General features: G+C 39.0%; 1 pseudogene; it reads left to right on the top strand.

Annotated features, from left to right (window-relative positions):
• Positions 1-9,361: 9,361 nt before the first annotated feature.
• Positions 9,362-12,601, top strand: LOC114696352 (annotated as a pseudogene).
• The last annotated feature ends 14,329 nt before the right edge of the window (positions 12,602-26,930 follow it).

The following is a 26,930-nucleotide window of genomic DNA, read 5'->3' as shown; positions in this document are numbered from 1 at the left end:
TGTGCCATAAACCCCATCCAAGGACTGAGGAATCTGGATGCAGACATCCATGGCTGGGCCCCTGGTGGAGCACTGGGAGTCTAATTAGTGAGAAAGAAGAGGGTTTATGTGAGCGAGAATTGTTGAAGCCAGGGTTGGATAAAGCACAGGGACAAATAACCAAATGAATGGAAGCACAGGATCTATGAACCAAAGGCTGAGGGGCCCCCAACTGGATCAGGCCCCCTGAACGGGTGAGACAGTCATTTGGCTTGATCTGTTTGGGAGGCAGCTGTGTGTTTGTGCTGGGTCCTGGGCTTGCTGCATGAGTTGGCTGTTTGAATCTTGGGACCTATGCAGGGACACTTGGCTTGGTCTGGGAGGGGGGGGACTGGTCCTGGCTGGACTGAGTCTACCAGGTCGATCCTGGTCCTCTGGGGAGACCTTGATCTGGAGGAGGTGGGAATAGGGGGTGGGGTGGGGGGAGGGGGAGGGGGGGCGAGAGTGGGAGAACAGGGGATTCTGTGGCTATTATGTTAAACTAAATGATGTTGTAAAATAAATTTACTTAAATAAAAAAAAAGAATTTACTATGAAGTTAGTAATGTCCAAAGCTTTAGAAAGCTTGCAAATAGTGAGAGAAAGTGAGCAGTCAGAGTGAGGCCTCTTATTATTTCATGATAAACAGCATTTCTACTTCATTCTGATTGCTTGACATCAATAAAATATTGCACTGAGCTCTTGGAAATATGAGATTTCTAAGCATTTCAAGTCTGTAGAGTAGATCCATTCTCTTTTCAATGACATAAACAAGCTAATTCAAGTCAGAACAACTTCTACTTACCTTTACTATACAGGAAGGAAATTGTGTTGATGAAGTTCCTGCCATCCAGAATCAGTACTGCATGGGCTCAGGTAATGTCACAGGAATAATGTAATAGAATAGGTATCAATCTAATTACAACATTTTCAACTCAGGTTGACAATGCATCCTATGCAAAAGAAATGAAAATATTACCTGGAAAATGGTGAGATCTACATTGAAAGATACACATAAATATTTTTACAGTAAAGCTAAGTTTTTTGTTAATTTTTAAATTTATTATTAAAATAAAGAAATAAATACAAAGTATGTTAAGAGAAATAAAAATAGAAAAGACTAAAGAAAGCCAAATGTGCAAAGAAAATAAAAATATGTTGGTCCCACAATCTAAAATTGCTCAGAATAGTAGCTATGGCCACCTCCTGTTCATCAATATGTTAGTAAAACACTTTCAGATGCTAATACTGTTTGACATATGATTGTAAACAGATAATATGCCACATATATTATTACACGTTATTATTTGGTTGTTTTCATACAATATTTCATTCCATCCTGTCTTTCTTATCTGTCTACATTTTTGTAATATTTTATTTAATACATGCTATTGTCTTTTAAGAGTGCAATGCTTATGTGTTCAGATCATTTCTGTTATTATAAACACAACATTCATAAGAAAGCTCTGTAGCTTAATGCTCAATATTTAATGTAAAAATTATATTTTATTAGGGAAAATAAAGAATGCCAAAGTATGATTTACATTTTAGCAGAGAACTCCACTTGCTCACCAAAAATCCACCTTCTTTTCCTCATAGACACATCTAGATTGTATCTGCTGGTCTCTATTAGAGATAAACACAGACATTATTGCAGATAAACTGAATCCTAATCTGTAGTTGACCATGTAAGAGTGAACCATATAAAACTTCTTGAACATATTTCTCCAAACATTCTCACCTTCATTTGTTATGAATTACAAGGATTCCTACAACAAAAATTGAAGTCATCAATTTAAAGATGTTAGAATTTGTATTCACTTGCAGATGGAACCACCACTTAGAAAAGGGGCTATGGGTGTAGGTTAATCAGTAAAGTGTTTACCTATCATGTATGACTTCCTGAATGCCAACACCCTATCCATCAGGGATGATGCACATGCCTGTAATCTCAACCCTTAGAAGGTAGAGGTAGGAGAACCAGAAATCCATGAGACCTTACTGAAAAAAACAAAACAAAACAAAACAAAAAAAAAACAGATAAATAAATGGGTTCTATCCCCGTGTTCACTGACACATCCCTGAATTAGACAGAAACTGTGAACTGGTATGGGTACTGAGTTCTACTCAATACTATAAACAAAACACACACTTTAAGCTTTTATAATGTTTATTTACCCAGTTACTTCCAAACTATGACATTTCCTCATTATACATTGATAATTGTTATTTTATTATTTTTTAAAAATTCTACCAAATAAAAATATTACTTGACTTTGCATACTTTAGTTATTAATGAGTTTTCTTCATACATTCCTGTAATTGCATCTAAAATAAAAATATAAATGCTCTTGTTTTAACCACCATTTATCCTTAAACTCGGTATAGCACTGGACAAGGCAACCCAGTATGAGGAAGGGGTTCCAAAAGCCCGCAAATAGTCAGAAACAGCCCCTGCTCCCACCGTTAGGAGTCCCACAAGAAGACCAAGCTACATAACTGTCACATATATACAGAAGACCTAAGTCAGTCCCATGTAGGCTCCCTCATTGTTAGTTCAGTCTCTGTGAGCTCCTATGAGCCCAGGTTAGTTGATTCTGTGTGTGTGGGGGGGGGGGGGGGCTATTAGTGGTGTTTATGGAATTTTCTATTTTTATGTAATTTTCTTAATTAAGAATATATGTGGAAGGGCCTCACCCACTATGAGCAGTGACATCCCTGGCCAGTTAATCCTGGATGGAATAAGAAAACAGGCCGAGCAAGCCACGGGGAGCCCAAATAAGTAAGCATCATTTCTCCATGGCCTCTCCATCAGTTACTGCCTCTAGACTCCTGCCTTGAGCTCCTTACCTGATTTCCCTGGAAAATGAACTACAAACTATAAGAAGAAGCCAACCTTATCTTCCCCAAGTTGCTTTTGGTCATGGTGTTCTATCACAGCAATAGAAAGTTAATAAAGACACGTGTTTATGCATGTGCAGTATATGTGCAAGTGTATATGCTTGCTGATATAAGTAAAGGCTCACATGTACGTGTGGGTGCTCTTGAGTGTTCACTCATGTGCACACACACACAAGTACACATGTGTGTACATGCCATTACATCTTACTTATTGAAGCAGGATCTCATGGTTGAACCCAAGGCTCATCAATATGGCTCTTCTGACTACTCAGCTCACTCCAGGGATTCTACAACTCTGCCTTCCTAGTTTAGAAATTTCAGTTTAGACACCTTGCCTACCAGGCATCTACATGAGTAATGGGAATTTCAACTCTGGCCCTCACATGTGTGAGACAAAATCACTAACCACTGTGCTATCTCCTCAACGCCAACCCTTCTTTTCTTCTATGTTGGTAGCTGTGTTCTAATTATTATAGATCAAATGCAAAAACCTTTCCTTTAAAGAAAAGAGCAAATTAAAATGGCAGAATTAATTAATCTCTCACTATTTTCTACATGACTAACTTCATGTTAGAAAGAAAATAAACCATGGTGTCCTATAGATCCCAAATCTCAGGATAAAAGAAACTTTGTAAATTAAAAAAAAAAAAAAAAAAAAGACACATCATTGTGTGGTAAACAAGGACTTCATGGCCTGAATGAGAAATGTCCCTCACATTTTTGTGTTTGAATTTTTGCTCAACTAATGGTGCTGCTTAGGAGGCTATGGAAACTTTTAGGAAGTGGGGTCTATTTGGAAGAAGTAGATCATTGGGTGGAGGCAATTTGTGCTTTATGATCCCACCCTGCTTCTGACTTGTACTCACTCTCTGCTTCCAGGTCAGCGGAAATGCTAGTAAGTATCCTCATGCTCCATGATGGATGCTCTCTTTAAATCAGGAGTCGAAGCAAATCCTTCCTCCTGTAAGTTGTCTCTCTCCAGTGTTCTGCCGCAGAATGAGAAAAGTAACTAATGCAAACATACTGCCCTCAGAGGAAGCTAAAGGTTTTACCCTGCTTCCTGGAGACCAGAGCCAACCGGAACCAATAAGGTAACAAGGGGTTTGTGCACACACCGGATTTCTGAGAGGGACTAAGTGACTCCTCAGCCTTGGAGGAGCCCCACTGTCTTCCCTTGGGCAGAGATGTCACCATTTTTAGTAACCCAGAGGAAATAACGTTGTTCCAGAGTTTAGAAGAAAATCCCAGAATAGAGATGTTTCCATAGTAGATCTAGGTCAGAGAATTTGAACGCCAGCTGTGGCAAGCAGAGTAACAGCTACCCTGAAGAAGTGCACGATTCAAATCCTCAGAACTTCTGGATTGGTTTCCTGGCATGGCAGAGTGTAGGTAAGATTAAAGTTAAGGGATTTGCAATGGGGACTTTATCCTGATCACCTACAAGGGGCGGGGCTAATCCCTCTGGTCCTTAGGAGGGGCCGTCCTTTCTAGGGGAAGTCAGAGATGCAGCAGGAGATTAAGAAACAGGGAGACGTAGCATTAGGGGCCTTGAAGATGTGCAAGGAGCTATGAGCCAGGGAGCATGGGTGGCCCATGCAACTGGAAAAAGTAAGGAAACAGAATGCACTGAGGTCTTTAAAAGGGAGCAAGACCCACCCACACACCGAGTTTAGCCCCAAGAGATTTTGGTCAGACTTCTGACCCACTGAGCTGTAAGATAATCAATTTGTGCTGTTTTAAGTCAGATTTTGTGATAATCCCTTACAACAGCAAGAGGAGACAAACAGAGCAGCCCACGGGCTTGCTCTGGTATGCTGTCAGGAACTTTCACATAAAACCATAGTTACAATTTCTTATAAACCCAGAAGATCTGTTAACTGTGGACCACATTTGCATATAAAAGCAATCCACAAAAATTAGAGAATGCTTCCTCTTTCCCACGGGACCAATTACCTTGTAGTCATCTCTGCCTTACGGTCCCCATCCTCCACCATCTCTTTCTACATCTATCCACCACAAGGAGTTGATTTGTAACACAAGATTCAAACTAACCTCCCACAGTTTTCTGGATTCATAGCATCATGTAAGAGGGTAGATAATCCCAGTGTAGTCAGTGATGCCTTAGATAAAGTAGCCCAGATAATTCTCCTCTGCCAGAAGGAGAAGACCAGGTAACATTCCTGATTGGATGAAGGGGACCTGCAGTGATGTGGCAGAGTTATGACATCTGTTGGATGCAGCAATTGTATCCCCATCCCAATGAAGGTATTTCTCTCATGACTCTTCAAACAAAATTTTACTCCATATCATTCAAAGCAAAACAAAACAAACACTCATCTGAATCATGTCATACAACAGATTTTCAGTTTTAGCTTTTCTAGAACTTCACAATGGGACTGTGTACTCTAGTATTTTTTACCTAGAATCCTTTGTTGTTGTTGTTACTCAAGGTATTCATGTCCTTAGGAATTTGGTCCTTTTTACTGTTGAGTAATACTTCATCCACAGCACAAATAAGTTTTCCATCTTCACATTCATCTATCGAAATTTTTTTGGTTTGCTTCCTGTTGGGGATTATTATTAATAAATTTGCTATGGACATAGATGGGTATAAGGTGTTTTGAGCAGGCTCCCTCTACTCCAATGTCAACAGCTAGAAATAAAAATCAGCATGGCTGATGAGTGCATAGGATTTGGATTACAAAATATTGCCATTTCCAACATGGACCAGTGTCCTGACAAGCAAAAAATGAGAATGCTTTCCTGGCTTCATTTCATCAATACCTGTATTTATAAATAGTCTAAATTTATCCAACCTAGAAGATGTGGAGTGATTTCCCGGGGCTTTAATATTTAGTGTCCATTTAAACACCTTCCAAGGGGCTGAGGATGCTGCCCAGTGGGTTGAATGCCTGGTTACCATGGAAGACCTGTGGCCTATCCCATCTTCATACAGCTGTCGTCTCAGTACTCTGTAGACAAGGGTGGGAGGATCAGGAGTTCAGGGCCATCCTCAGCTGGAGAGTGAGTTTGAAATCAGTTAGGCTACATGAGAGAGAGAGAGAGAGAGAGAGAGAGAGAGAGAGAGAGAGAGAGAGAGAGAGAGAGAGAGAAGAACCTTTTCCCCCTAAAAAAACAGAATTTACAAGTTCTAGATGTAAGGATGAACATGTCTCTCATTATTTGGTCTGCTACAGTGTGTGTACTAACTAGGGTTCCCTCAGCCAACAGAGGCTGTGGGAGAAGTAATATTTTGAAACACACAACTGTATTTTTGTTACACAGTTTTAAGATTAAGAATTCAAAGCAAGTGAGATACAATAAAAGAAAAGCAAATGGGTGGGGGCAGGGGCGTTGAGGCGGTTCAAAGGCAAAGTGCTGATCTAGTATTCACAAGGTCCTGGGCACAGTTCCTTGTGCAGCAAATAAAACAACACAAACAAGGAAGCAAACATCCACGGCTAGAGGTCAGAGTTGACTGGGAAGCAACCAGAGTGAAACAATACAAGTAAAAGGCTGCCCTGTGATGTCTCTGGACACCTCTATTCCTATTTATATAGATTGTTTCCTCCTTTGACTGAGCTGCACGTGTGTATTCTTCCTGCAGTCCCATGCAACTCCTGGATCAGGTGTGTGCTGCAGATATCCCAGGATGCATGGCATCTTTTCATGTTCTCAGTGGTGTCTGTTGAAAAGCAATTTTTACTTTTGATGAAGCCCAGTGCATCCTTTGTCCTGAGCATTTTATGGTGAGCTCATTAGAAATCTTTGCCAATCTTAATGTTTCTGATTTTCTCCCAGGTTTCTTTTTCTAGGTTTATAGTTAGCTTTTATGTTTAGTATAACCCATGTCTAATTAATTTTAACATAAGATACGAGGCAAAGATCAAAGCTAATTTTTTCCATATGAATAACAAATTGTTTCAGCACCATGTTTTGAGAAGTCTGTATTCTCCCCATCAAAGCTGACACTTTGTCAGAGTAATTTGACAGTAAATGAGGAAGGGCTGTTTCCTGGCTCTTCCCTTGGTGTCTTAGGTGGTTATCTGTACAAATACTGTGCTGTTCTGATTGTTTTACTTTTAAACTAAACTTTGAACTTGAGAAATATGAGTCATGCAACTACAATTTTTTTGGCAAAATTTTAGAGTCATCAAGTTCTATATCACAGGCACAATTTCTTAATTACTAAAGAGATGCTCACTGTGATTTTGATAGTTGCTGATCTATTTTGGTGAGAATGGGCATTACAACATTATCGAATCTTTCACCCCATTAACATGTCAAACCACTTTTCATTTAAAGTCATCAATATTTATAGTTTAGCCGAGGAGAAGCATTAAATTAGTCCCCTGGTGTTAATTGATTTCCTCCTCTTGTAAGTTGAATTATTTTTAAACTTCATTTTCTAATCACTTGTTGCTAACATAAAGGAATAATTAATTATTAACAAAGTGTGTGTGTGTGTGTGTGTGTATGTGTGTGTGTGTGTATAGATTCCTTGAGATTCTATATATAGGATATATATATATGGTAAGACTATATTTAGGTAAGTTTCTATTTAAACTTTTTGTTTCTAATTCATTTCTATTCTTTTTTCTTTTTTCCCTTGGTGAACTGTCCATCATACTGACTAATGCAAACAGTGAGAAGTATGGTTATCAAATTCTCAGATTTAGGGGGAAAGTATTTAACTCACTAGCTTTATGTGTTTGGACATGCCCCTTTTCCGATTAAGAAAAATACCTTCTATTTTTAATTTGCTGAGAAATTTTTTCATATAATTTTTTTTTCATTGTGACTAGGATCACCACCTGCCACAATTAGTAATCAGTCTATATATAGCTTTTGGATTAAACATTATTGTCTGTGGCTTTGCTTTTAAAATTTGTAGCATGTTGCTGCATACATATGATCAGACATAAATATAGCAAAAACTATATTATTACTATTGCTGTTGATATTATTGCTAGATATATCAAGCAAGAAATGCCCCACCTCAAACAAGTATATATATCCCAAAAATTTTATTGCTTTGAGAGAAATAATTGCTACTTAGGTATACATAACACTGCAGGGTCTACCAGGTCATTTAAAAGTGAAATATCTTGTTTTGTCTTTTAAAATCCCTGAGATTGGTTAAATAAGATTAAAAGAACAAACCCCCCCCCAAAAAAAACAACTTTTTTCTTTATTTTACCAAATGCATTCTGCCATGGTGGCAATAAGACTAAACATCTAAGGTGGGCTAATGCCACAGCCATGTGCTGCTAATGTTCTGCTCTGTGCTGTCTGAGCACTTCGGTGCCTGTGGGCATCAGAGGAAAGTGTTACTAACAATAGTGACCTAGACTTCCCTCATGCTTAGTGTACTTGCATTCATTTAACGAGAATTTGGAACTTCAGTGGCCAGATCTATAACACGGAATTCATCTGAATAAGTTTTTACCCAGGCTATAGACTCATGCCTCAATGTACATAAAAACTTGGGATAGGCCTGGTTCTCAGCTCTTGGTGGAGCACTCGCACATAGCTCAGGGTCTGGCATGTGGGAAGTCACCTTAACAATGCAGGTTCAGTATTCTCTGTTGCTACATGACACTGCTTTTTCTGAGAGCAAGATTGGGATTTAAGTTCCCACAGATTTTTAATATCTTGATTATTTTTGTTACAGTATAAGTAAATTCCCAAAAATAATTGTGCTCCTCTGGAATTGTGGCCTAGTTATAAAATTTCTTATTCTATCCATTGTCGGGGAGGGGGGGCAGAATAATTATTGCTGAAGTATATTTCATTTAAAGGATAATATCTAATTTTTGGACCTATTCTTTTCTCTCTGTTTCCCTAGATCCAATCCCCAAGTCTCATCCTCAGTTCTGCCACAGAACACCTCTGGCAAACTTCTCTGCCTAGCATCTCCTGTGGATCCCATAGATTTTCCCCTTCTAACCTTCTTCCTCTCAACTTGTTGCCTTAACCCAGAAAGCACCCCATGATAACCCAAGGGCTGCTCCTTCCAGGGTAACAAATAGGCTGAAAGTGCACCCACCCCTCTCCTACTCCTAAGATTCAATCCCCCCAGTCTCATCCCCACCTCTGTAGCAGGAAACCTGCTGTGGTCTCCCTTTCCTCTCTGATCCCATCTCCAGTGGATCACAAAGACCTTCCCACTCCACAATTCCCTTCTCTTACTCATCCCAGTATCTTAACCTCAAAAACCAACAGGCATTCACTGTGAACACACCAGCTAAGCAGGCCAGGAAAACAAACAACACACAAACATCACATTCTCTAAAAATCCAGAGAAGAAACAGAAATCAAGGAACAAAGCACTCACCCAACAAAAATCAACCCCAGAAACCAGCACCTAGATATATAACCACCCCAAACACTGTTGTCTAGACACCAACTTAAAAACACAATCAATAAAAGCCACAGCAATATGTCTCCACTATGGCCCAGCTATTCTACCACAGCAGGCCCTGAATATTCTAACATAGCTGAAGAACAAGCAAAAGACCTTAAAATCAACTATATGGAGATGATAGAGGTATTCAAAGGGGAACTAAATCAATTATTTAAAGGAAGCCAAGAAAACACAAACAAACAGTTGAAGGAAAATCACAAAACTGTTCAAGACCTGAAAATGGAAATAGAGTTAATAAATAAAATACAAACTGAGAGAATTCTGGAAAAGAAAAAATTAGATATTTGACCAGGAACTACAGAGGAAAGGCCCACAAACAGAATAGATGGAAAAGAGTCTCAGGCATTGAAGATACAATAGAAAAAGATGGATACAATGGTCAAAAAGGTGTCAAATCTAAAGACACAAAATATTCATGAAATCTGGTACACTGTGAGAAAACCAAACCAAAGAATAGGAGGAATAGAAGAAAATCAGCTCAAAGGCCCAGGAAAATATTTTCTACAAAATCATAGAAGAAAAAATTCCTAACCTAAAGGAGAAACCTATTAAGGTACAAGAAGCATTCAGAACATCAAATACCCTGGACCAGAGAAGAAAGTCCCAGTGCTACATAATAATTAAAATACTAAACATAAAGAAAAAAGAAAGAATATTAAAAGCTACAAGTGAAAAAGACCAAGTAACATACAAAGGTAGACCTACTTAGAATTACATCTGACTTCTTAATGGAGACTCTAGAAGAACAGAAGTTCTACACTTTATAAGACGACAGATACCAGTCAGATTACTATATACTTCAAAACTTTCAATCCTCATGGATGGAGAAAAATAATATTCCATGATAAAGTCAAATTTAAGCAAAGTCTGTCTATAAAGTCAGCCCTATAGAAGGTGCTAGAAGGAAAACTCCAATGTAAGGAGGTCAACTACACCCACAAAAACACAGAAAATAAACAATCTCACACCAGGAAAATCAAAAGGGAAACACACACACACACACACACACACACACACACACACACACACACTTACTACCACCACCAATAACAACAACAATAGCAAAATAACAGGAATTAATATCATTAGTCATTGATGTTTGTAGATGTAACCAACTGTCTTATTAAATAAGAAACACAGAACCAATGTAAAAGAGCAAGCCGAGAGGTCAGAGCTCAGAGCTAAAATCTTACCCTTCCTCCTGCAAGCTCCTAGCTTCCCAAAAGAGACCTATTTCCTGTCTGTCTGTCTTTTCATAGTCTTTTGTTCTGCCTTCTCATTGGTTGTAAACCCAAACACGTGACTACCTCATCACTGTCTGTATGTACAGCCCCCCAGGTCTTAAAGGCATATGTCTCCAATGCTGGCTGTATCCCTGAACACACAGAGATCTATGGGAATAAAGGCGTGCGCCACCACCGCCACACTCTGTCTATGGCTCTAATAGCTCTGACCCCCGGGCAACTTTATTTATTAACATACAATTAAAATCACATTTCAGTACAATTAGAATACCACTACAGATGTTTCTCAATATCAATAGGCTCAATTCCCTAATAAAAAGACACAGAATAACAGAATGAAGAGAAAAAGAAGCTCTATCCTTCTTCTGCATATAAGAAACACACCTCAACATCAAGAATACACATCACTTCAGGGTAATGGGTTGGAAAAAGATTTTTTAAGCAAATGGACCTAAGAAGCAACCTGGTGTAGCAACTTTAATATCTAACAAAATAGACTTCAAACCAAAATTAATCAAAGGAGATGGGGAAGGATACTACATACTCATCAGAGGAAAGGCCTACCAGATGACATTTCCATTTTAACATCTATGCTCTTATAACAAGGGTACCCATGTTTATAAAAGAAACACTACTACAGTTTAAATTGAATATTGACCCTCACATACATAGAGTGGAAGACTTCAGTGCATCACTCTCATCAACGGAGAAGTTATTCAGACAAAATCTAAACATAGAAATACTGGAGCTAACAAAGGTTATAAACCAAATGGATCTAACAGATATCTATAGAATATTTCACCCAAGCACACACAAAAATATGTCTTCTTCTCATCACCCCATGGAACTTTCTCCAAAAATTATGACCATATAGTCAGATACAAATCAAGTCTCAACAAGAAAAAGGAAGTAACTCCCTGCATCCTATCAGACTATCACACATTAAAGCTAGAAAATATCAGCACAATAGAAAACTTTAAAATTCATCAAAAATGAACAACTCTCGAGTGAATGAAAAATGGTCAAGACAGAAATAAAGAAATTAATGACTTCCTAGAATTCAATGAAAATGAATAAACAGCATACCCAAACTTATGGACACAATGAAAGCGGTGCTAGGAGAAAAGCTCAGAGAAGGGGTCTACATTAAAAGAAAAGGTAAGATTTCATCCTAGCCACTTAACAGCACACCTGAAAGCTCTAGAACAAAATGAAATAAGTACATCCAAGAGGAGTAGATGGCAAGAAATAATCAAACTGAGGGTTGAAATCAATAAAATAGGAACAATGAGAACAATGCAAAGAATAAATGAAACATAGAGTTGGTTCTTTGAGAAAATAAAATCCCAAGATAGACAGAGCCTTATGCAAACTAACTGAAAGATGGAGACAGAATATACAAATTATCAAAGTCAGAAATGACCTCTTGCTTTGTGTCGCCTGAGGTAACCTGTGAAGATTGTTTGCCACTTTCTTGAATCAGAAAACCCTGCAAAATCATGCAGATCAAGAGGTTCAAATCTTCATGTTCACTTGAAGACAACTGGTGAACTGCCCAGGCCATCAAGGGTATGTTTATCTGAAAAGCTACCAAGTTTCTGAAGGATGTTACTTTAAAGAAGTAATGTGTGCCTTTCCAGCAGTATAATGGTGGAGTTGGTATGTATGCCTATACCAAACAACGGAGACAGACACAGGGTTGATGGCCAGTAAAGAATGCTGAATTTTTGCTGCACATACGAAAAAATGCAGAGATTAATGTTGAACTCAAGAGCTTAGATGTAGATATTCAAGTCATTGAATACATCCAGGTGAACAGAACACCTAAGATGAGCCAAAAAACTTATGAAACTCATGGCTGCATTAACCCATTCATGAGCTCCCCCTGCCACACTGAGATGATCCTCACTGAAAAGGAACAAATTTTTCCAACACAAGAAGAGACGGTTGCACAGAGAAACAGATATCCCAAAAGAAACTGAAGAAAGAAAAACCAATTGCAAGAGAATAAATTCAGCATAACATAAATGAATATAAAATTAAAAACAAAGAAAAAAACGAGAAATGAAAAAGGGGTCTTAACAATAGACAACTAGGATATCCAGAGGATCATAAGGACATACTTTAAAAACCTGTATTCCACCAAATTGGAAAATCTAAAATAAATGAACACTTTTCTCAATAGGTACCACTTACAAAAGTTAAATCAAGATCAGATAAGCAATTTAAATAGATCTATAAACCCTAGTGAAATAGAAGCAGTCATTAAATGCCTCCCAACCAAAAGGAGAGAGAGAGAGGGAGGGAGGGAGGGAGGGAGAAAGGGAGGGAAGGAGAAAGGAAGGAAGAAAGGAAGGAAGAAAGGAAGGAAGGAAGGAAGATGAAAGAAAGAAAGAAAGAAAGAAAGAAAGAGAAAAAGAAAGAAAGAGAAGAAAGAAAGAGAAAGAGAAAGAAAGAGAAAAAGAAAGAAAGAGAAAAAGAAAGAGAGAAAGAAAGAAAGACACCCCAGGGTCAGATGGTTTGGGCACAGAATTCTACCAGACTTTCAAAGAAAAGTTAACTTCAATGCTTCTCAAATTATTCAACAAAATAAAAACAAAGAGGGGCTAGAGAGATGGCTCAGTAGTTAAGAGTACTGACTGCTCTTCCGGAGGACCTGGGTTCAATTCCCAGCACCCACATGGCAGTTCACAACTGTCTATAATTCCAGTTCCAGGGGACCCAATACCATGGCAAAACACCAATGCACATAAAATAAAAATAAATAATAAAAAAAATAGAAACAAAGAGAACATTGCCCATTTATGAGGCCAGTTACCCTGATATGCAAAACACATAAAGACTCAACAAAGAAAGAGAATTACAGACCAATTTCCCTTATGAACATAAATGCAAAAATACTTTGCAAACCAAATCCAAGAATACTTCGAAAAGATTGTCCACCATGATCAAGTAAGCTTCATCCCAGAGATGCAAGGATGGTTCAATATACAAAAATCAGTAAATATAATCCACCTTATAAACAAACTGAAAGAAAAAAAACTACATGATCATTGCATTGGATACAGAAAAGACCTTTGACAAAATCCAACACCCTTCATGATTAAAGTCCTGAAGAGATTAGGAAAACAAAGGACATACCTGAACATAATAAAGGCAATTTACAGCAAGGTGGTAGCCAAAATCAAATCAAATGGAGAGAAACTCAGAGCAATTCCACTAAACTCAGGAACAAGAAAATGTTGTCCCTTTTCTCCATATCTATTCAATATAGTACTTGAAGTTCTAGATAGAGCAATAACACAACTGAAGTGGATCAGTGACATAGAAATTGGAAAGAAAGAAGTTAAAGTATCATTATTTGCAAATGATGCTATAATATATATATGTGTGTGTGTGTGTGTGTGTGTGTGTGTGTGTGTGTGTGTGTGTGTGTGTGTGATCCTAAAAAGTCACCTGGGGAACTCCTTCAGTGATCTGTGGTGATATACGTGTACCCCAATAAAATTTGCCTGAAGATCAGAGATACAAAGGAACAAGCCACTGCCACTAACTCTCACCTCACCAACTCCGCAGCTGAAAAAGGCCCACCTGAAAGGGCTTCAGCCCAAAAAGTCTCCAGCTGAAAGGGACACTTGTGCTGAAAAGCCTTTAGTTCCTATCTTCTCTTGCCTTATATACCTTTCTCTGCCCAGCTGTCACTTACTGAGATTAAAGGCATGTGTGCTTCTCAGTATTGGGATTAAAGGTGTGTGCCACCACTGCCTGGCTCTGTTTTCTCTCTTAGACTGAGTCAATCTCAAGTAGCCCAGGGTGGCTTTGAACTCATAGAGATCCAGATCCTCCCAAGTGCTAAGAATAAAGGTGTGTGCCACAACTGCTTGGCATCTGTGTTTAATCTAGTGGCTTGTTCTGTTTTCAGATCTTCATGCAAAATTTATTAGGGTACACAATATATCACCTCAGTGAACACTTTTGGTGAAGTGGCTGGGTACAAGATTAACTCAAACAAGTTATTAGCCCTCCTATATAAAAACAACACATGGACTGAGAAAGAAATCAGAGAAACAACACCTTTTACAATAGCCTTAAGGAATATAAAATATCTTGGAGTAACTCACAACCAAGCAAGTGAAAGACTTGTATGATTAAAAACTTCAAGTCTTAAAAGAAAGAAATTGAAGAGGATATTAGAAGATGAAAAGATCTCCCATGTTCATGGATCCACAGGATTAACATAGTAAAAATGGCCATTTTACCAAAAGCAATCTACATATTTAATGCAATTCACATAAAAATTTCAACACTACAGACCTTGAAAGGACAATTCTCAACTTTATATGGAAAAACAACAACATGGAATAGCTAAAAAATCCTGAACAATAAAAGAACTGCTGGATGTCTCACCATTCCTGATTTCAAGTTGTACTACAATGCCATACTAATAAAAACAGCATGGTATTGGCACAAACACTCATTGATAAATGGAATTGAATTAAAGACCCAGACATAAATCACACATATATAGACACCTGATTTTTTTTTTTTTTTGGTTTTTTGAGACAGGTTTCTCTGTGTAGCTTTGGAGCCTATCCTGAAACTCACTCTGTAGACAAGACTGGCCTGCCTCTGCCTCCTGAGTGCTGGGATTAAAGCCCTGCACCACCACTGCCCAGCTAGACACCTTATTTTTGATTAAGAAGTCAGAAATAGACACTGCAAAAAGGAAAGCATCTTCAACAAATGTTACTTGTAAAACTGGATGTCTGTGTGTAGAATAATGTAAATACATCCATACTTATCACCCTGCACAAAGTTTAAGTTCAAGTGGATCAAAGATATCAACATAAAACCAGATACATTAAACCTGATGTAAGAGAAACTGGGGAATACCCTTGAACACACTGATTGGCACAGGAGACAACTTTCTGAACAGAACACTGATACAGCAGAAACTAAGATCAACAATCAATAGATGGAACTTCATGAAACTAAAAAGCTTCTGTAAGGCAAAGGACACCATCAATTGTACAAAGTGGCAGCCTACAAAATGAGAATTTTTTTACCAACTCCATATCCAATACAGGATTAATATCCAAAATATATATTTAAAAAACCTCAAGAAACTAGATATCCCAAAAGCAAATAATCCAATTGAAAAAACAGAGTATTATCTAAACAGAGAATTCTCAGTAGAGGAAACTCAAATGGCCGAGAAACATTTAAATGTTCAAGCTCCTTAACAATCAGGGAAATGCAAATCAAACCTACTTTGAGATTCTGTCTTATACCTGACAAAATGGCTAAGATCAGTAACACAAGTGACAACTCATAATGGCCAGGATGTGGAGCAAGTAGAGCACTTCTCCATTGCTGGCGAGAGTGTAAACTTGTACAGCCACTATGGAAATCAGTATTGTAATTCCTCAGAAAATTGGGAATCAATTTACCTCAAGACCTAGCTGTACTACTCTTGGGCATGTACCCAGAGGTCACCCCATCCTGCCACAAGGAAACTTGTCAACCATGTTCATAATAGCTTTACTCATAATAGCCAGAAACTGGAACAAATTAGATACCCTCCGCTGAAGAATGGATAGAGAAAATATGGTGCAGTTGCAAAATGGAGTATTATATTACTCAGCTCTTTTTAAAAATGATATCATGAAATTTTCATGAAAATAGAAAGCTAGAAAATACAAAACTAGAAAAACACTATCCTGAGTGAGGTAACTCAAACCCAAAGAGAAAAATATGGTATGTATTCACTTATAAGTAGACATTAGCCATTAAGTAAATGATTACAAAGCTACAATCCATAGATCTAGAGAAGTTAGGTAAAGAGAAGAGGTCTGGGGGAAATGCATGGATCTCCCTGGGAGGGGGAAATAGAATAGATTTAATTGACAGATGGGGGCAGGTGGGCATGGAAGGAGGGTATCAGGTGGTGGGGAAGTTGGTGTGGAGGGAAAGAGTATGAGTAGAGATGGCTGGAATTGTGAAGAGGGATTTGGGGGAGTGGTTTGGAAAGTTAGTGCAGTGGAAACTTCCTGGAATCTATGAAAGTAATCCTAATGAGGATTTCTAGTAACTGAGGATATAGAACATCAACGGGCCATCTCTTGTCACCAAGCAAATGCTCCAGTGGAGGGACTGGGTTATATTCCATGGAGTTGTTGCCCAAGGAGGCCCCATGGAAATCCTCAAACAACACAGGCTGTTGCTAAGACAACAGACTGACACTGGAGCCCCGTTGCAGAAGACAATAATCATACAACTCTGTAGGCCTTGTGTACATCCTACTTCACAAATGAGTCTGTCAGATACGCTAAGCCTGTAAGACGAAGATGATGCCCCAATGTGCAGAGAAACCTCTGGTGACTATCCAGGCAGCTGGCTGTTTCTGTCAACTCACATAATTTTGGAGGTCATTTGTTTTCACTTCTTGTTTTACTAGGTAATATTTTTTTCCTTCTTGGGTCTCTGAGTGATTTGAAGTTTAGATAGTTGTAGTAACAATTTTCCTTGTTAAGAAATTTCAGAAAAGAAACTCAATAAGTGCAGCATTAATCTTAAAAGGTCTTATTAATAAAAAAACAAACCTGGAGCCAGGTATTGGGGTGAACGCTGAAAGATCAGAGAGACAGAACAGGCCACAGCTACCTCACCTTGCCAATTCCTCAGCTGATCCTGTTTCCTCAAACTGGAAGACTCTGAGTCCTCATGCGGAATGAATCTCAGCTGAACTGCTGCTAAAAGCCTAAAAGCTTAACCAGCTCTAGTTCCTGGTTTTTATGCCTATATGCCTTTCTGCTTCCTGCCATCACTTTCTGGGATTAGAGGCATGAGTTACCATGCCTGGCTGTTTCCAGTGTGGCTTTGAACTCACAGAGATCCATATGGATCTCTGCCTCCAGAATGCTAGGATTAAAGTTGTGTATGCCACCATTTTCTGGTCACTATGTCTATCTAGCAACTGTTCTGTTCTCTGACTTCAGATAAGTTTATTAGGATGCACAATATATTGGGAGACACAATATATCACCACAACTAAGAGTTGTAAAGTGTATAAATTTGAAAGATGTAAGTTCTCTGTTAGTAATAGGATAGAAAGTGAATCATGTACATTTTGAACTTACCAAAATAGGATAGATAATGGAATATTTTCTCTGAAATTGTCAAATGCAAATGGACTAGATATTGTTGATGTATTTATTGCTTGTATATATTGTATATAGTTATTGTACTTATTGTATATAGTTTTTCTTATATTAGTTATAACTTTTATTTTTTATTAGACAAAAACACGGAGAAATGTGGTGATATTTTATTTGCATGTTAATAAATAAAGTTTGCCTGGAGATGAGAGGAAATAGCAAGCCATTTTAAGTAAACACAAAAGTCAGGCAGTGGTAGCACACGCCCTTAATCCAATCACTTGAAAGGCAGGGCCTCTGTGTGTTCAAGGTCACACTAGGGAACAGAGCCAAGCATGGTGACAAACACCTTTAATCTCAGTACAAAACCAGAAAGACCTGGAGGTTTGTACAGACAGGCAGTAACAAGGAAGTGAGGTAGCTGAGTTAAGAGCCTATGAGAGGCCGAACAGCAAGGCAATAAAAGCCTGGGTAGACAGGAAGTCATGGCATTTGGGAAGCTACAGAGCTGGTGAGGTAAGGTGGTTGGTGGCTCTCACTATTTCCCTGATCTCTAAGGCTTTCACCCCTATATTTGGTTCCATGTTCTTTATTTAATAAGACTGCTTAGAAATTCATCTACACAACTCATTGAACATAGAGAAGTCAACCAGGTGTCTACATAAAGTTCTCACCCCTATATTCTAGTCTCTTTGGTAAGGGAAGGTACTCTGCAAGCTACTAAAAGAGAAAGGTGAACACTGGCCAATCCAGCTACAAAACCTTTGACCAACCTACAATCTGTCTTGTCTGCAAAATATGCTAGGGAACGGTGGCACAGAACTTGTAGGAGTAGCCAGCCACTGTCTGATTTTACTTAAGGTCTAAAAGGATGAACCCGTACCTGACAATGCTTGGGCAACCAAGAAACAGAGACTAGATAGTCCAGAGACCTAGGGTAAAACCAAATACTACTGATAAAAATAATAAATCAATAAAATGATTCCTAATGGTATTCTGCTATACCCATAGATTGGTGCCTTATCCAGACATCATCAGAGAGACTTACCTTGTCAGCAGATTGGAACAGATATAGAGTCCCACAGCCAGACATGACATGAAGATAGAGTCTAAATGGGAGATCTCCATCAAATCTCACCTCAGACATCAGGGAATCCTGTAGAAGAGAAGGCAGAAAGATTTTAAGAGCCAGAGTGGGTGGAGAACACCAGGAGACCATGGCCCACAGAGACTGAAGCAGCAGGCACAGGATCTATATGGGTCTGCACAAGATCCTCTGAGTATATATTATAGCTATTAACTTAGTAATTTTATGTGACTCCTGACTGTGAGAACAAATGGGTCTCTGATTCTTTTGCCTGCTCTTGGGACTTTTCCTATTGTTGGGTTGCCATATCTAATTTCAATATGATAGTTTTTGCTTCATCTTATTTTATTACATTTTATTTATCATGTTTGGTTGTTGTTTCTTGGAATCCTGTTCTTTTCTAACGAGCGACAGAAAGGGAGTGAATCCATTGAAGAGGGAAAGTGGGGAGGAACTGGGAGGAGTGGAGGGAGGAGAAACTATAATCAGGATATTTTGTATGAGAAAAGAATCTATATTCAGTAAAATTGGGGGAAAAATCTAATTTTCTACACTGTGTATGCATTGCACATGGCTTTATATTGTTGTGACCCTAAGGTCATGTGACCATAATCTGTGATATATGGCTCAAGAGGAAAAACTGGAGAGTTCAAGTGTGGACCACCACACAGTCATCCACATTAGGGAGGTCAGTCAGAAATGCAAAGGTCTGTTGTTGCCCTGTCTATCCTAAGAGACTGTAACCTCCCTCTGGGCCATGGCTGTTTTGCTCCCAGCTTACTTGGTTCCCTTCAGTGACACCAACACAGAATAGCCCCAAGTAAATATTTGGTGAAGGAATGAATGGTATGTATGCCAAACTGAAAGGCATCAGCTCCAGCTCTAAGTGAATTAACTTGTGCTTTTTCAATTTAATGCCAGAAGAGCTTGAACATCAGAACACATGCTGGGGAGCAGGTCATTCTTCTATTAGATGCTTTATTTATCCCTACATCTTTCAGACAGGCAGAGGCAATGTGCTCTAGGAAGGAGAGTGGGATGCTGGGTGTCGAGTCTCCAGGGTTTAATTCCCAGCTCCAAATCTCACCAGCTTCAAGGCCTTGGGCAAGTCACTTAACCTCTGTACTGAGCAGAAATAATACCACCTCCTCCCAGGAGCAGACCAAGGCAAGTTTGATTGATGGCTTAGCTCTTGGAGTCTTTGATGAAATGTGCTGAATGGCTGCCAAGTATTACGACTGCTAATAATAATAATGTTTTTCTAACACAGTCCCACGGAGGAGTATAAATCGGTAACAAGGGACAGATTGCCCCAACCAAGCATACTGCAACCAATTCTTTGTGAAAGAAGGATGAAAGGCTTAATTCCGCAATGGCATCTTTTCTTCTCTCTGTTCTCTCCTTTATAAGGAGAACAAGTTATTACATGTCTACCTGAGGCTTCCTTACACAGGAGACTGCACAGGAAGTGGAAGCAAGCACATCCCCAGGAACACTGTGGAAGGGCCATGCTTCTTAGATAAGTTGCCAATATGATTTTTCTTTTAAGGAGGTAATTATCCAGGAAGAAACTTTGTCAATTTTGATTTCATCATTTCTAAGCTTTCTCTGTATCCTAAATGAAAACCAAGGAAACTAATCCATCAATTCAGTCTCACATTCACTACTGAAACCAGAAATATTCTTTCTGCCTGTCTCTCGGAGCTTTGTTCTGTTCCCTTATATCTATATGGTGTAAAGTTGAGGTTAATGAAATACTTTCCTATTTACAAATATATATATACATTTACTCTGGAAATTTGAAAAACAGTTATAACACATAAGTGAATAAAACTTAAGATGCTTTCATAGTGTGTTAATTAAAAGTACATTCTCTAGGCCGGGCGGTGGTGGCGCACGCCTTTAATCCCAGCACTCGGGAGGCAGAGGCAGGCGGATCTCTGTGAGTTCGAGGCCAGCCTGGGCTACCAAGTGAGCTCCAGGAAAGGCGCAAAACTACACAGAGAAACCCTGTCTCGAAAAACCAAAAAAAAAAAAAAGTACATTCTCTACCTAGAGTAGCAGAATCAACACTATGTATTTATTTCTGTATCCCTCAACTGCCCCATTTTCTAAGTGAGATGATAATGACTATCTTCCTGACTGTTGTGAGAATTGAATTAAGTTTATAGGTGAAGTGTTTCATAGTGCCTGGGATGGAAGGCACTTCCATAAATTATTCTTGTTATTAATCACTCGCAATTTCTAAACTTACACATAAATTTTCTTGCATCCTCCTTGTTAATAAAAATGAAATCTTGTTATGATGGCTCAGTGTTTAAAGCACCTGCAGGTGTGAGGAGCAAATTTGGGATCACTTGAAAGCATATAAATCCCACGTGGGTAGGACAACTGACCTATAATTCCCGCACTCTGAGGCTGGAGACTGGAAACCCCAGAGCAAGCTGCCTGGAGAGACCAGCTGTATTTGGGAACTTTGTAGTGGGTAGCCATTCCAGCTTGGTTCTGGAAGTTCCAACCCCCATTGAGACTCTGGCAACTGTCATGCCTACGAGGCGGGGCGAGGGGAGGCGCCTGGGGACCCAGAGAGCTGGATGGGCCAGCGCTCGCTCTGGGCGCTCTCTCGGTGCCGGAACGCTGACCGGTGCAGACTGACTGTGCAGAGCTCCAGAGAACACCGCTGGACTGCATCACACCTTCCCCAGACCCTGCGACCTACCCGTTACTTAATTTGTGAGTTGCGCCATTAAATAAATATCCTTTTAACTACGTGGAGTGGCCAAAATAATTTCTCCAATAGAACTTAGTTCAGCTTTGTTTTTCTGGTGGCTGCCCAGTGGTTGTCCTCTTTACCTTCTCAACCTCCCTTTTTGTCCTCTGAACTTCTCTCCAAATGGAGGACAATTATTCCTTAACTAAGATTAAATTCAAGGTACCATGTGCATTCATTTTGATGACAGAAGGAAAAAAAAACCAGAAAGGAAGAGACTCACCCATTGTCATCAACGCCTGCCCCTTCCTGTTAATGTATCTGGCACCTACTGTTAATAGGAACATCCTTCATAGAGGGCAGGCAGTAGTTTACATCTAAATTCTCCATGTAAAGCTGTAATTTCATTGAGGAATTCTCATGACATTGATAAATGATGTCACCAGTAAGCTATGCTTGAATTACAACTTTAATTATTTACACCTGGGTCTGAATTATTCCTATATTATACCTGTCATAGCATTATCTTGTCCTGGGTTGCTAACAGGACCACGATGATAATTTATTCCACAAGTGAGTCAGATAGCACAGTCTGCTGGCATCAGCTAAGCACTTCAGATAGGGAGGAGAGTGATGTCTTCTGGGGTGGGTTAGAGTATGGAGGGTACAGCTTTTACATGGAGCTTGTTTTGCAAATATGCACATATAGAAAAGAGGGAGTGTTGGGTGTCCAGGGAGCCACAGCTCTAAAAAGTACCCCAAGAACAAGTCAAGAGGGACCATAAATTCGAAAGAGAGTGGGGATGGGATTGAAGAACATAAAAGGGGTAAATGATGTAATTGTATCATAATATTATAAAAGCAGAAAAATCAATCTCTCTCTCCCTCTCCTTCTCTTACTTTCTCTCTCTTTCTCTTTCTCCCTCTTTGTCTAGATCTCTTGACACACTCCTGTAACACGAATCTTAAAAGGTCTTATTTAAAAAAAAAAAAAAAAAAAACAGTGCCAGAGCCTGGGGTGAATGCTGAAAGATCAGAGAAGCAGAACAAGCCACAGCCAACCTCATCTCGCCAGCTCCTCAGCTGATCCTGTTTCCAGGAATCCTCATACTGAATGCCTCTGAGTCCTCATCAGTGAGTGTCTCAGTTGAACTGCTTAAAAGCCTCTCTAGTTCCTTGTCCTTGTGTCTTATATACCTTTCTGCTTCCTGCCATCACATCCTGGGATTAAAGGCTTGTGTCCTTCCCAGACAAAGACATGAGATCTCAAGTGCTGGGATTAAAGGTGTATGCCACCACGTCTGGCTCTGTTCCCAGCGTGGCCTTAAACTCACAGAGATCCAGATGGATCTCTGCCTCCCAAGTGATAGGATTCAAGGTGTCTGTCACCACTGTCTAGCCTCTTGTCTAATCTAGTGACTGGCTCTGTCCTCTGATCCCCAGATAAGTTTTATTGGGGTGCATAATATATCACCACACACCCCTCCTTCCTTGCTGGCTTTGATTTTACTTGCAGATACTCTGAAATTAGTTCGATAGAGAACTCAGGATATTTATTTTAGGTGTTTTCCTGGAAGAGAAAGATTGAAACACATACAATACTCAGAGAAAAGTACAGAAGATTGTCCTTCTTCTTCAGAAAAAAACATGAAAGGAGTCACTTTTGTTTTTTTTTTTTTTTTTTTTTTGGTTTTTTTCGAGACAGGGTTTCTCTGTGTAGCTTTGCGCCTTTCCTGGAACTCACTTGGTAGCCCAGGCTGGCCTCGAACTCACAGAGATTCGCCTGCCTCTGCCTCCCGAGTGCTGGGATTAAAGGCGTGCGCCACCACCGCCCGGCGAAAGGAGTCACTTTTACACAGAGAAAAAAAATTTGAAACAATAATTAAAATGAGTCATTAGAATTATGTGTTCTTCTTTCTTCTCCAAAGGAAGTGGTTCCATTTGGTGCCATAGCAATGGAGAACTCATCACAGTAGCTTATGCTCCTGGTGCCTGGTAGAGGTGTGGCCTCCTACCAGACTGAGCAAACTTTAGATGCATAGCGAGCATTCAGACATGCTCTTTGTAAATAATTTTATATCTGCTCATATACTTGCCTTTAGAAATGGGATATGGTTTATTAGAAGAGAATCTCTGAACAAACTCCAGACTTGGTGAGAAGTATGTAAGCCTGCACCATACCTTATACTTTTCAAAAGACTTTTAAGAAAAAGTTCGAAAATGTCACCTGTGAATTGAATTTTTACTAAAATATGCTGGGAAACCTCTTAAAATTTTCATGGTTTATAAAGGTAAGTTTTACAGATAGGCAATAGGAAATATCTACATTAGCTCTAGGTGGTCAGTGTGATTTATATCCCACACTAAAATCACTGTGAAGTTGGACAAATGGTTACTAGCCTTGATCCACATTATTTACATTAAACTGGGGCAGAATATTAGCCAAGTCCTTGGAATTTGCTGCACAACTCCACACAGTTTCTCAGCCTTTGAGTATAAAGGCAGTTCTTTAAAAACGTAGGCTGGAGTGTTGGCCACAGTTCATGTTCCCGTGAGGGAACATGTGATGTACCGTTCTTGTGGCTGCCCCCTTGTTTCCCTGATTTACTTCTGGTTTTTCAGAGTGGCAAATTGAAACGTATCTGAGAGTATATGGAAATTCTACCTTCTGCTCTGGCCTGTAAGTATTATATCAAGATGCTCCTTCCGGGCTGCCCTGTGGTTGCCCAGCTTGCTGTGATCACAAAGTTATGTGTAAACCCAGAAAGAAGAATTAAAAATACACATCTGATTTAGAAAAGATTACATCCAGTCAGGTAACTCAAACCCATGAATATAAATACCACTTCCTCATCTGCAACTCCTTGATCTAAATCTGATGTGAATATGTAACAAAGAATTAACCCAGGCACCAGGACACTATAAAGGGACTATGGGAGATGACTTGAGAAGGGAATAGAAGAATATAGGTGATATGAAGGGGTTAATGGGAAAAATGAGAAGTAGCATTCTGATAGGTAAAGGAGACAGGAGATCTATAAAAAAGGAGAATGAAGGAAGAGAGTCAAACAGTAACAAGGATGTTTATTAAAGCCTCAAGGATTCATATTTTATCTTTACTTAAAAATATATATAGTACACACACACACACACTCAAAGGTATACTTCTTGGGCTGACAAAGTTCTCCACTAGAGCTATGCACTATATAACAAAAAATCCCAGTAACAGACGTAAGAGACCTACTAAGGTAGATTATTATATATACTAGTAAACTAATTTGGTAAAATTAGATAATTTGCACTGATATGGATTCTTGCATGTTGATACAAATGTAAACCATTTTATATTAATATTTAGGATAATTTGTGTATTGATACAAATTCAGAACTATAATCATCATATTGTACACATTCCTACTCTTATTTGAAATATTTTGTATATTGATACAAATGTAAAATTATATTGATCATACTGTATATATGTTCTACCTCTGTTTAGGATATTTTGTATACTGATACATATTAAGAATATTGTTGTCATATTGCATATTACACTATACATTTCTACCTCTGTTTAAGATATTTTTGTCTATTGTCACAATGTTGAAATCATTGTCCTTATACTGTACATATGTTTAAGGACTGTTTACCTTGTTAATGTGGAGCCTTAGTTCTTAGGTTATTTAGGTAGATACGACTTCCAGAATTATAGTCACCCATGCTTGTCATTTGTATAATTATGTTAGATATTCCAGATTTACAGAAATGTGCATATGTCAGATAGATAGCTGATCATCAAACACTTCATAGACCTATAGAATATGGCACTTAAATGTTTTGATAACTTAGAATTCTATTGATATGAGACACGATTGATCCTGGCAGCACCAATCTGATCCCAAGAGAAGTTGGGCTTCTAAGACACTCCAATTAGAAGTTTGTCTTCTTCATGGCACCAAAAGGTCTACTGGGCAAAGAACTGCTCTTGCCTCGATTGCTGACAATATGCACTGTCCTTTCCGGATGAGCAGGACACAAGGAAAAGTGACTACTGAACCCTGCCAAGACAGAGTAAGATGGTCTTTCAAAATTCCTGCTTCTGAAAATGGTCTGTCAGATATTCTAGGCCTGTAGCCAAATTGGATGCCTGAATGGTGCTGAGAAACTTTAGGTCACTGTCCAGGCCGCCAGCTGTCTCTGTCTATTCTCTCAAAATTTTGGAAATGACTTGCTTGCATTTTCTGTTTTCTCAGGTATTATTATGTTCCTTCTCATGTCTTTGATGGAGCTGAAGACTAGATAGTTACAGTTACAATCCTCTCATGTCTTAAATAGAACATATTAAGTACTAGACTCAGACTCTTCAGGATTGGACAGCTTTTGGAGTAATCTCTGTAATATGCCATTTACCTACATTATGGACATCTCTGGATTTTAATGTGTCTCTTGTTTGATGTTGTTCTTGCTAGCTGTAATTCTATTTTTGTCTACATTATTACCTTTCCCCTCTCCTGGACAATACTTGATAATCATTCCTATAGGATATAGTTTTATGTTAGGTTAGAACTTTCTTATTTACACAAAGTGGAGAGATGTAATGGATAGCTGTTCTGTCTATGACCTTGAAGCACTGCCCCTAGAGATATAGTCGGTAACTGCTCTACCTGCCTATGGCTTTGAAGTGCATGCCCCTGGAGCATGGCCTCTCGGGGATCCTTAAAAGCTGAGAGGAATGTAGGACTTTCTGTTCCTTCCCTTGTGGTTTGGATGCAGGACTGAGACAAGCAGCCATAACAGTGTTCCAGAACCTGCAATAATTCTGTTCTGTACAGTGAATTTGTCTCCCTTAATGAATTCCTTTGCCCTTTAAGCAGACTCCATGGTTTTTTTTTTTTGTCACAGAGACCTCTATTCAAGTTGTTTGTCAGGACAGCCCAAACCAGTCCAAAGCAACATATGTGATTGCTATTACTCTTTTTGCCTCTCAGAGGTTGAATGTAAGCACTTATTGCTGAAGATGCACCACATTTAGGACATAGGACTCAGATGATTCAAACTGGATCTAACCTGAATGTCTTTTTTTTCTGTAGTCTACTTTCCATAGTATAAGGAAGTACTAGGTAAGCTGCCAAGGCAGGGAAGCATTCAATTCACCTACCCAGGTGTGATGTCTATGAACCACCACAATGACCAGTATGGCAAGATATCCCTAACCATGCAATAGTGGCACCTACATGTTGTTGATAACCAATGGCTGTCTAATTAGAGTAAAGGCTCATTTAAGAGAAAGGAAATCTTGCTTTGTAGTAGAAAACTAACCAACTTCCTTTGTAGACCCAAGTGTCCTGGAACTGTACCTTGGCACTTTGAGGCAATATCCATGTGG

This window comes from Peromyscus leucopus, chromosome 2 (genome assembly GCF_004664715.2).
Source record: "Peromyscus leucopus breed LL Stock chromosome 2, UCI_PerLeu_2.1, whole genome shotgun sequence".
NCBI lineage: Eukaryota > Metazoa > Chordata > Mammalia > Rodentia > Cricetidae > Peromyscus > Peromyscus leucopus.
This window is presented reverse-complemented; position numbering and strand designations above follow the sequence as displayed.